General features: G+C 42.4%; 1 protein-coding gene across 3 annotated transcripts in view; it reads left to right on the top strand.

Annotated features, from left to right (window-relative positions):
- Positions 1 to 12,368, top strand: part of B4GALT5 (beta-1,4-galactosyltransferase 5) — a 154,070-nt gene that overhangs the window by 3,176 nt on the left and 138,526 nt on the right. Inside the window, exon 3 of one of the 3 annotated variants that reach the window (XM_079946470.1) lies at positions 95 to 246. The exons of the other annotated variants lie outside the window; for them this stretch is intronic. The gene's annotated coding sequence lies outside the window, so the exon portion shown is untranslated. The remainder of the gene's footprint in view (positions 1 to 94; positions 247 to 12,368) is intronic. 3 annotated transcript variants of the gene reach the window in all.

The following is a 12,368-nucleotide window of genomic DNA, read 5'->3' on the forward strand; positions in this document are numbered from 1 at the left end:
AGTCTTTGGTTTTAACCAGTACCCCCTGTTGCTCCTCACTGCCTTAATTTCTCTGGCTCTAAAATGGGACTAACAGCCTACTTTCCTCCATTAGCACAGAGCCTGGCAGGAATGAACTGGCCCATAAAGGATTAAGAACTGGGTTCTCTCTGAGCCACATTCATTAACTGAGAGCTTGAGACTGTCACTCTTCTTCCAGCCTCAGAAAACCCCACCTGGCTGGAGTCGGGCCCCCCTGGGCTGGAGGTAGGCTTCCTTGTATTGGGCTACAAGCTGTGGGCCAGTCAGGATGAAAGCAGGGCACTGAATTCATCGAGGGCTGCCCCGTTCTCCCTGCCATGCCACAGATCCTGCTATCAGGGCCAGATCTGGGCTTTGTGCCAGTCCTGGACCTGCTGCCAACAGGGGGGCTGTAGAACACCTGCTCTCAGGACCGTGAGCCAATCCCAGCCCTCCTCACCTATTCCTGGGAACGAATCTAAAATCCCCAGTCACTGTCCCCAGGAAGGCAAACAAAGTCTTTCAACATGCAGTTCCTGGGTTCATGTGCCATGCCAGGCTGAGAAGGGGCAGGCTCTTGTGCCAGGCAGTTTGGGCTCTCTACCCCGACTCGGGACCTGTGGGCTCTGACCCTGGGACACCACAGCACCCTCAGAGCCTCAGGGCCCCATCATAGTTTTGACAGAGCCCCTCTTTGGAAGGCTGTTGTAAGATTAGAGAGAAAGCTTTTGCCTTGGTTCTCTGTTCTCTGCCCTCTTACCCCTAATCTTCCTCTTTCCTGCCATTCAGGTCTCAGTTTAAATGTCACCTCCTCAGGGAGGCCCTCCCTGACCACTCAGTCTAAAGCAGGTGTCAGCAAACTTTTTTGGTAAAGAGCCAGACAGTAAATATTTTAGGCTCTGTGGGCATTCTGATCTGTGGCAACAACTCAACTCTGCCATTGCAGTGGGAAAGCAGCCATCGAAGATTTAAATAGGCATGGCTGTGTTCCAGTAAAACTCTATGGATATTGAAGTTTGAATTTCTTATGATTTTCACGTGGCACACCGTGTTCTTTTTATTTATTTTTTCAACCATTTAAAAATGTAGAAGCCATTCTTAGCTCACGGGTCATATGAAAACAGGTGGCAGTCTGGATCTGGCCTGCCGTGGGCTGCCAACCCCTGGTCTAGTCTTAAACGTAAGTGTTTCTGAGACACTTATAACTATCAGATATTTTTTCCCTTCTTCCCTCCCTCCTTCCTTTCCTTCCTTCCTGTGTTTATCATCCGTTTCCCCCTCCAGGATATAATCTCCTTGAAAGCAGGGAGCTTGTCTCCCTCTCTCTCCTTTCTTCTGTCCTTTATCTCTTCCAACATTTTTTGAACACTTTGTACCAGACATTATTCCAAGTGCATTATGCTCAGTAATTTATTTAATCCTTTTAATAACCCTATGAGGTACACTGATTAGCCCAATTTCACACATGTGGAAACTTGAACATCATTCCATTGTTCCCAGAGTTTAGAAAATGCTGCAGGTGTCAACAAAACAGGGTTACCAATGAAAACTTTTGAACAAATATGATATTTCATATTTTTTTAAAAAGGGAATCAAAGTGGTTACCATCAAGTGGTTATTAGTCAAGGTTCAATCAGAGAAGCAGAACCAACAGGAGATATTTATTAAGGGATTTATTGCAAGGAATTTTCCCAAAACAACACAGATTTATTATAATTCTATAGGTTAGAAGTGTCATGGGGCTAAACTCAGGGTGTCAGCAGGGCTACATTCTTTTGGAGGCTCTAGGGGAGAATGTGTTTCCTTGCCTTTTCCAGCTTCTAGAGGCTACCCACATTCCATGGCTTTTGGTCCCATCCTGTATCTTCAAAGCCAGCAATGGCATCACTCCAACCTCTGCTTTGATCATCACTTCATTTCTGACTCCGACTGTCCTGCCTTCTTTCCTTTATAAGGAGCATTGTGATTACCTTGAATCCACCCAGAAGGATCTCCCTGTCTCCAGGTTAACTGATTAACAACCTTAATTGCCCCTTGTCATGTGACGTAATATATTTACAGGGTCCAGGGATTAGCATGTGGACATCTTCGGGAGGTATTACTCTGCCTCCCATGCCATGGAAAAATAAGTTCTGTGTTGGCTTTCCCTGTATTTTTTGTTACCATTTAGCATTGTGTCATATTCATTTACACATGGGGGAGAGTTGGGAATAATTTTTTAAAGCCTGTTGACATTAGTGTTTTAATCTGGCCCTGGCCACTTAGCAGGTAATAAGCACTAGAATTACCAGGCACAAATGAAAAAATTGGGCTTGTAGAATTCAGTGGAGTCAGGTGCAGTAGGTACTGCTGAGAGATTTTGTGAAAAAGTACAGATTCCAGTCCTATTACAGACCTGCTGGAGCTTGGGCATGGTGCCTGGGAATCTGAATTTCTTCTTGGCTCTCCCCTACCCTTACCAGACTCTGCTAGTGCCTGCTCATAACGTCTTGGAGGGTCTTACTGCTGCCTAAGGGCTTCTCAGCACAGTACAAGCCAGCTGTGCTGGGGAGTTGATGCTGTCAGAGCACCCCTCAACCAGTAACTCGAAAGAGTTGGAGGATAAACACCCCCAATCCTTTGCCCCTCGCGTGGGGCAATTCTGCGTTCATATTCTAGTTTCCTGGAACCCCTCAGTGGGAGTAAGCTTCAGCTGCCCTCAATGGTGACCCACTTGAACACACACACATACACACACACACACACACACACACACACACACACACACAGCCAGCCCTCCTTCATATCCTTGGGTTCTGCCTCCTCGGATTCAACCAATTGCAGATCAAAACTATTTAAAAAAAAATTCCGGAAAGTTTCAAAAAGCAAAACTTGAATTTGCTGTGCCCTGGCAACTGTTTACATAGCATTTACATTATGTTATGTATTAAAGTAATCTACAGATGATTTAAAGTATACCAGAGGATATGCCTGGTTATATGCAGGTGCTACACCATTTTATACAAGGGACTTGAGCCTCTATGGATTTTGGTATCTATGAGGGGTCCTGGAACCAATCCCCCCAAGGATACCAAGGGAGGACAGTGTTTGTGTGTGTGTGTGTGTGTGTGTGTGTGTGTGTGTGTGTGTGTGTTACGCTTGGATGATATAAACATTCAGGAGCTTAACTTTGTTTTGAAAATCTGCTTTGAGGATATCTCATGAGTTTTCACCCGTGATACTCTCATTGTAGTTTCTTCTTTGAGACAAGATTTACTTAGGGAGTGTTTTAGAATTTCCTACTTATTGAGTGTTAAATGTAACTTTTGTTACTCATTTCCAATTTTATTATATTTTTACTCAGTAGTATATACTAAACATTTTCTGCTTTTTGACTTCACAGAGACTTACTTCACTGTCTAATTCATAAACAATTTTTGTGAAGTACACAGAGAATTGGAAAAGTTTATTTTTTATTTTTAGAGTATAGTGATGTTTAGTAACTCATTATTTAAATTCTATAAACATTTAATTTGTTTTTTAGATTATAGAAGGCTTTGAATACATAGGAAATGAAAGGATATATTTGATAAACATTAACATTCTGTATAGTAAACAATGCCAAAAATAACTTTCTTCCTAATTGTATTTTATTTATTTATTTATTTTTGGCTGCATTGGGTCTTCATTGCTGAGCACGGGCTTTCTCTAGTAGTGGCAAGCAGGGGGCTACCCTTCGTTGTGGTGCACGGGCTTCTCGTTGCGGTGGCTTCTCTTGTTGCAGAGCACAGGCTCTAGGCTCACGAACTTCAGTAGTTGTGGCTCGTGGGCTCAGTAGTTGTGGCTCACGGGCTCTAGAGCTCAGGCTTAGTAGTTGTGGCGCAGGGGCTTAGTTGCTCCGTGGCATGTGGGATCTTCCCGAACCAGGGCTCGAACCTGTGTCCCCTGCATTGGCAGGCGGATTCTTAACCACTGCGCCACCAGGGAAGTCCCCTAATTGTATTTTAATAAAAAATACATACTCTTAAAATACAGTTTATAAATGAAACTCTGAACAAGTTTACAATCATATTTTAATTGACGTGTAGTTGATATACAATATTGTGTTAGTTTCAGGTGTACAGCAAAGTGATTCAGTTATACATATTTTTTTCAGATTATTCTCCATCATAGGTTATTACAAGATATTGAATATAGTTCCCTGTGCTATACAATAAATCCTTGTCGCTTATCTATTTTATATATAGTGGTGTGCATCTGTTAATGCCACACTCCTAATATATCCCTCCCCACCTTGTCCCTTTGGTAACCACAAGTCTGTTTTCTGTGTCTGTGAAGTTTACAATCATATTAATTTCAGAGTCCTGAAATTAAGATTGTTTATGTTCTCCCTATAGACTTTAAATATATATATATTGAGATATAATTGACAAACAACGTAACCTACACTGACTTCTCTGTCTTCCCTGTCTTAATTCTCCACTTCTGCATCTGGGCAAACTAAGACACTCCCTTCAAGAGTTTTTATGTCAATAACAACAACAACAAAAAAAAACCAGAAAAAAACAAAAAAACAAACAACCCAATCCAAAAATGTGCAGAAGACCTAAATAGACATTTCTCCAAAGAAGATATACAGATTGCCAACAAACACATGAAAGAATGCTCAACATCACTAATTATTAGAGAAATGCAAATCAAAACTACAATGAGGTATCACCTCACACCACTCAGAATGGCCATCATCAAAAAATCTACAAACAATAAGTGCTGGAGAGGGTGTGGAGAAAAGGGAACACTCTTGCACTGCTGGTGGGAATGAAAATTGATACAGCCACTATGGAGAACAGTATGGAGGTTCCTTAAAAAACTAAAAATAGAACTACCATACGACTCAGCAATCCCACTGCTGGGCATATACCCTGAGAAAACCATAATTCAAAAAGAGTCATGTACCACAATGTTCATTGCAGCTCTATTTACAATAGCCAGGACATGGAAGCAACCTAAGTGTCCATCGACAGATAAATGGATAAGGAAGATGTGGCACATATATACAATGGAATATTACTCAGCCATAAAAAGAAACAAAATTGAGTTATTTGTAGTGAGGTGGATGGACCTAGAGTCTGTCATACAGAGTGAAGTAAGTCAGAAAGAAAAACAAATACCATATGCTAGCACCTATATATGGAATCTAAAAAAAAAAAATGGTCATGAAGAACGTAGGGGCAGGATTGGAATAAAGACGCAGACCTATTAGAGAATGGACTTGAGGACACGGGGAGGGGGAAGGGTAAGCTGGGACGAAGTGAGAGAGTAGCATGGACATATATACACTACCAAATGTAAAATAGATAGCTAGTGGGAAGCAGCCGCATGGCACAGGGAGATCAGCTCAGTGCTTTGTGACCGCCTAGAGGGGTGGGATAGGGAGGGTGGGAGGGAGACGCAAGAGGGAGGAGATATGGAGACATGTGTATATGTATAGCTGATTCACTTTGTTATAAAGCAGAAACTAACACACCGTTGTAAAGCAATTATACTCCAATAAAGATGTTAAAAGAAAATTGTTTTTATGGTAGGGACTTCCCTGGCGGTCCAGTGGTTAAGATTCCACACTTCCACTGCAGGGGGCATGGGTTCAATCCCTGGTCAGGGAACTAAGGTCCTGCATGCCACGTAGTGCGGCCAAAAAAAAAAAAAGAATTTCTTATGGTAATCACACTTGGTAACAACTGCTGAGGATGATCCTGTTAAAAAAAAATCATCTCCGTGCTTACCATGTGGCAGGCCCCATTCTTGGCACAGGGAATGGAGAGATGAGATAGGCATGGACCCCTGGGGAAGGAGGAAGTGGGATTTCAGCAGAGGTACAGAGCGTCATTTTAAGATTAGCCCATTGAGTCTTTTGGGAAAACAGCCAGCTAAGCGCACGCTTCTACTTTTGCTTTACCCCTTGGCTCCACTAGGTTGACAGTAAAGGGATTTATTATTTTTTTTAAAGGCATAAACCGTTAAGGACTGGAGAACGGGAGAGGAGACAAGAGTGAGAGCATTTTGGAGAACAGAAAGCAGATGGGTTAATCGGCAGAACTGAGAAAACCCAATCCTCCGGCAGCAGAGGGGAAAGTCAAAGCCAACCTGATTTATCCCCCAAAATCCCTCCCAAAGGCTCGGGAATTGGTGGTACCAATTCCTGAAAGTAAAATTGGGGATAGGAGTGGGCAGCAGAGAGGAGGATGTGAAATAAAGGAAATTCCCTAAAAGTCTGTTTGAGGAGCAGTCAGATTTGCAGACCCTCCCAGCCCCCGCCCGACTCTAGGTAACTGGCCACCTACCTCTGCAAAAGTCTGCAGGTTTATTCTTTGGGGACAGTAAAACAGAGTATCTGGGCTTGGGGACCCCAGCACGTTTTCAGACAGAGGTACTATATTGAAAACAGGAGGATTAAGTGAAATCTTGTGTTTAGTTCCCCGGGACTGCTGTAACAAATTACCACAAACTGTGTGGCTTCAAACAATAGAAGCGTATTCTTTCATAGTTCTGGAGGCCAGAAGGCTGAAATCAAAATGTCAGCAGGGCCATCCTCCTTCCGGAGGCTCTGGGAGAGAATCCATCCCTTGTCTCTTCCAGCTTTTGGTGTCTGTCGGCATTCCTTGGCTTGTGGACATATCTCTTTCTGCTCTGTTTTCACATTGTCTTCTCCTCCACGCTTCTCATCTCCCACTGCCTCTCTCTTATAAGGACACTTTTGATGGTACTTAGGGCCCACCTGAATAATCCAGAACTATCTCCTCATCTCAAGAGCCTTAACTTAATCACAGCTACAAAGAACCTTTTTCACAAATGAGATACCATTCACAGGTTCCAGGAATTTAACATGGATATACTTTTGGGGGCTGTTTTGGGGCCTGCACGCTGAGATATCCTATTCCAGTCCTTTGCCACATCTGCAGGGCTGGCCCCATTGCTCACATCCAGAGGCCAGGCAAATTGTATGTAGTGGTCTTTCCCAGGCCATTCCATTCCAGGTAGGAGACTGGAAGAATCTTCTCCAGAAAATCTGGCTAGACTCAGAGGAATCACCTAAAGATATTTTAACATCAGGGGGGTTCCCAACTGACACTGACAGTTCAGTGTCAACAGCCCACTTCCCAATATATACAATGATCAGCTTCTTGGTCCCCTACTCTTAAATATGAGCAGAAAATCAAGAAATATCAGACATCTGAGCGTACCCTCTTAAATGAAAAATCGAGAACAAAGCAAATAGAGAAAAGTAACTAAAGAAAACAGACAATGCAGGAAGGAAAAAAAAAACTAAAAAAAAAAAATCAAAAACAACTTTTCAGAGAGTTACCCTGAAGCAAGAACAAGATGCTATTAAAAATAGGAATATTTTGAGAACAAAGAGGGCTTCTTGGAAATTAAAAGCAGAGATATTAAAAATTTAATAAAAGAGATGGAAGATAAATGTGAGAGTTTGTCTCAGAAAGTAGGACAAAAAGACAAAGATAGAAAACAGGAGAGAAAAGATACATTGTTTCAGGGACCGGTCTAAAAAATCCCACATTTGAAAAATAGGCATTTTATCGAGAAAGAAGAGAAACAGGGTGGGGTGGGGGAATCATCAATAAAATAATTCACAAAAATTCTCCAAAACTAAAGGACATGTGTTTCCAGATTGAAAGTGTTTACTGAGTGCCCAGCATGCTGGAGAAAAATAGGTCCATAGCAAGGCACATCATTGTGAAATTTTGAAATACCAAGAACTAATTTGTGAAGAGAAGGAGAAATAGGTCACTTCAAAGTATCAAGAGCAGAATAACTTTGGACTTCTCCACCAAAATTCAGACATAAGAAGGTAGTGGATTAATGCTTTCAAAATTCTGAGGGAAAATGATTTCCAACATAGAATTCTATACCCAGCCAAACAATCATCAAGGGAGCAGATAGAATAAAACCATTTTCAGATATGGGAAGTTGAAAATTTTCTACTTCCCACACACCCTTTCTCAGGGACTTACTGGAGGCTGAACTTTTTGGCTACACCAAAAAGGGCGTGTGTTTGTGGTGAGACAAGGAAGAACAAGACACAGGAAACAGAAACACAGCACAGGGGAGAAGCAGGTGGAATCCCCAGATGATGGTGAACGGACATCCTAGGATGACAGCTGTGCACCAGAGTCGGTAACAGGTTAGATTCCAGCAGGTCTGAAGACTCCAGGGAGATTTCTTTAAGAAGGTGAACACATAGAGTTTCTGAGGCATTAGAAGGAGTTGAGAGGATACTTGCACCACTGGCAAAGAGTTTGGAGTTGATAACAAATACTGAGAAAATTAGGTCAGCTTGGGTGGGGTCAGAGAACAAGACAATAATCAACTTTAAAAAAAAAACAAAAGTGGGACTCCCCTGGTGGCACAGTGGTTAAGAATCTGCCTGCCAATGCAGGGGACACGGGTTCGAGCCCTGGTCCGGGAAGATCCCACATGTCATGGAGCAACTAAGCCCAGGTGCCACAACTACTGAGCCTGCGCTCTAGAGCCCGTGCTCCACAAGTGAAGCCACCGCAATGAGAAGCCCACACACTGCAACGAAGAGTAGCCCACGCTCGCCGCAACTGGAGAAAGCCTGCGTGCAGCAGCAAAGACCCAATGCAGCAAAAAACAAAATAAATAAATAAACTAAAAAAACAAAACCAAACAAACAATATAAAAAACAAAAACGCTGTGGGGAAAAGCAAAAGGACATCATAGTTTACCATGGTGCTCAGTGGTGAATGTCACAATTATGTAATTAGTAAATATTGATCTCACCAAAATTACCATATACCTATCATGAGAGGATGGGGGAGTGGGAAGGGCATATACATATGTGCTGGGGCCAAGTGTAGGGAAGGAAAGAGAGCAGAACCCTCAGATCCTAGAGAGGGAAAGCAGTTCTGAAAACTGAAAAATTTAGAAGTGGCAATCAATAGAAGCATGTTATTTAGAGACATGGAATTAAATATAAAAAATTTAGCTTAAAGTAGTTGAAGTCATTGCCTTTGGGGAGGGGGAAATGGGAGGAAGGAGTGAAGTGGGGACTTCTGCTTTTAGAATATTTGACTTTTCAATTCATGTATAACCTTGATAAAATAAAATCTAAAACCAAAAAATAAAAAAGGACAGGCATACCAGATATTAAAATGTTGTTTTGATAATGGCTGTCTCTGCATTGTGGACCATGGATAATTTCCCCCCTTTTTCTTACTTGTCATTATTTTAATAATTTTTGTCTGCAAATAACATATGGCATGAAGTGAGAAAAAAAATATTTTTTAAAGGGAGAAAGAAAAAAAGGTCTGCCCAGAGGCAGCCTGGAAACCAGTGTTTCCATCTGTCACCAGGTCTCAAAGTGAGGAGAGTGAAAAGGATACAAAGGTGACGCGGGGTGGGCAGGGAAGGAAGAATTGACAGAGCTTGGTGACTCACAGAATAGGGAGGTGAGGCAGTGTCACAGAGAGAAATATCAAAATAACCATGGCCTTGACTTCCTGTTTTTAAATAAATATGACAAGCTGGCATATTTCTAGTTTGTGAAAGATGACTGAATGTTCCTAGTCACAGCACGGTGTCAAAGGGTGTTACTTACGAATACATTTTATGCTTCTACTTTTACTCACCTGCTATTTACTTTACATAGCAGTCCAAGTGATCCTTTTTAAGCATTCATCAGATCACATTACTGTTTTGCTCAAAACCATCCCATGGCCCCTCATTTTACTGTGAACAAAACCCAAAGTCCTCTTAGCTATCTACAGTGCCCAGTTTGGTCTGCCTCTTGCCCCTGCAGCGGTCTCTGACCTTCTCTTGTACCTTTTCCTCTGCACCCCAACTCAGTGGGCTTCAACTCATTGAATGTGGCAAGCTCATCCCCAGCTCAGCACCTTTGCACAGGCTGATCCTTCATTTCCCTTCCTCTAGATATTTATATAGTACCTCCTAGTCATAATTCAGGTTCCATCACAAATGTCACTTCCTCAGAGGGGCCTTCAGGAACCACTCTGCCCGCTTACCCCAGCCAGCTACTATCTCTTGCAACATTTTACTTTCTTGTCTTCAATGCACATATCACCATGTGAAATTATCCTGGTTTTCTCTTTTTAAAATGTTTTAAAATTATTGTTGAGATATAATTCATTTAACATAAAATTCAGCATTCAAAAGCATACAATTCAATGGCTTTTAATCTATTTATTATGTTGTACAACCATCACCACTGTCTGATTCCCAAACGTTTCCATCACCCCAACAAGAAACCCTGTACCTGTCAGCAGTCACTCTCCCCTGCCCCCATCCCTGGCAGTAGAAACCAACCTACTTTCTGTCTCTATGGATTAACTATTCTGAACATTTCATATAAATAGAATCATATACGTGGCCTTTTTGTGTCTGCCTTCTTTCACTTATCATAATATTCTGTTTCTTATAAAAATTTGCTTCCTTATTATCTATCATCCCCTTTAGACCCTCAGAAGCTCTAATACCTAGAATAGTGCCAGTATACGTCATTAAATATGGATTAAGCACCTATTAGGTGTTATGCACACAGTAGCACAAAAAATCCTCTCCAAGGAAACTCTCTCTAATCTTTATTTTTTCCTAAGTAGTCTTCAAGTCTTCCCTCATGCATCCCCGAGGAGGGTGATGGGCCAAGACTTAGTAGGCTGGTTTGGGGAAGTCTCCCCATTCTTGGCCCAGCAGACACGATCCAGCTCTCTCCAGAAAGGGACTCCTCACACCAGCACAGAGGCCCCAACCAAGACTGAAACAAAAGATAAGTCCCAACTGAGCACCAGTTACTAAGGGGTTTCCCTGTCCCTTTGGTTCTTATTCAAGACAAATCTGTGTGACAGTTAAGATAGTCACCTTAAATAAAAAGTGGAAGGGACCATGGGACAAGGAATACGGGAAGCATCTAATTGCACAGAGAATAGCCTCCACGACCAAAAAGCAAGGCAATCAGGACCTCAGTCCTACAACCACAGGGAACTGAATTCTGCCAACAACCTAAATGAGCCTGGAAGTGGATTCTTCCCAGAGCCTCCAGATAAGGATTTAGATAGGCTGCTGTCTAGACTTCAGCCTGTGAGACCCTGAGCATGGAACACAGCAGAGCCTGCATGGACTTAGGACCTAAGAACTCTGAGCTGGATGTAGTTTAAAAGACAAAAAAGGGCTTCCTTGGTGGCGCAGTGGTTGAGAGTCCGCCTGCCGATGCAGGGGACACGGGTTCGTGCCCTGGTCCGGGAAGATCCCACATGCCGCAGAGCGGCTGCGCCCGTGAGCCATGGCCCCTGAGCCTGTGCGTCTGGAGCCTGTGCTCTGCAACGGGAGAGGCCACAACAGTGAGAGGCCCGCGTACCGCAAAAAAAAAAAAAAAAAAAAAAAAGATATTCACCTTGCTGCCTGCATTCCGCCACTAAATGCAGGCTTGCTCTCAGGACCCCAGGGCTGGTTGGATCACTTGGGCCAGCTGGTAGACCAAGAGGCCCGTTAGAATAGGAGTTAAGAAACCAGATGCTGGAGTCAAATTTCCAGAGTCCAAACCCCAGCACCGCCACTTACTACCTCTGTCACCTGGGGCAAGTTACCCTCCCTGTGCCTCAGTTTCCCCAGTATGTATTTCAGAGTATTATTTTTAGATTAAATGAACTAATATTCATGAAGTCTTAGAATGATGCCAGGTACATATTTAGATGTTTCTCAAATTAAAATAACCCCTCCCCAGATAATATATGTATTCCTAATGGGGCAACTGCTTCCAAGTGATGCTGCACTCCTTTTTTTGCTTCTCCTGGGTTGGAAATACTGGTTGTTGTGACATCTAACCACAGTTTTGTTTTTTGTTTGTTTGTTTGTTTTTAACTTCATTTAAAGACCAAAAGGGTAATTCCTCTCTGTTTCCTAATAGGAGAAAAGTAGAAACATTCCAATTATTCGTTAATGGAAGAGTAAATGCAGACACTGAAAATGACTCACATGTATGGATATTAATTTAGGAAAGGGCCTGTGCTCTGCCTTGGTGATGTAGTATAGTGGTTAAGGTCATGGACCTTGAAGGCAGACCACCTATGTCTGAATCCCAGCTTGACTACCTATGGCTGTATGATGCTGGCTAAAACACTTAACCTCTCTGGGTCTCAGTTTCCCCATCTGTAAGGTAGGGTTAATAATAGTGCTTATCATATAGAGAACTATTGTTAGGATAAAATGAAGTAATACACCGAGAGCAACTAGCACAAGCATTGTAAGTATTCATTAAGCCTTAGCTGTTACTGTTTAATTTTAAAAAAAAAAGCACAAATGGACTTTAGGATTTAAACATATTTCTATGCATTGAA

The sequence above is a fragment of the Stenella coeruleoalba genome (assembly GCF_951394435.1).
Source record: "Stenella coeruleoalba genome assembly, chromosome: 15".
Classification (NCBI taxonomy): Eukaryota; Metazoa; Chordata; class Mammalia; order Artiodactyla; family Delphinidae; genus Stenella; species Stenella coeruleoalba.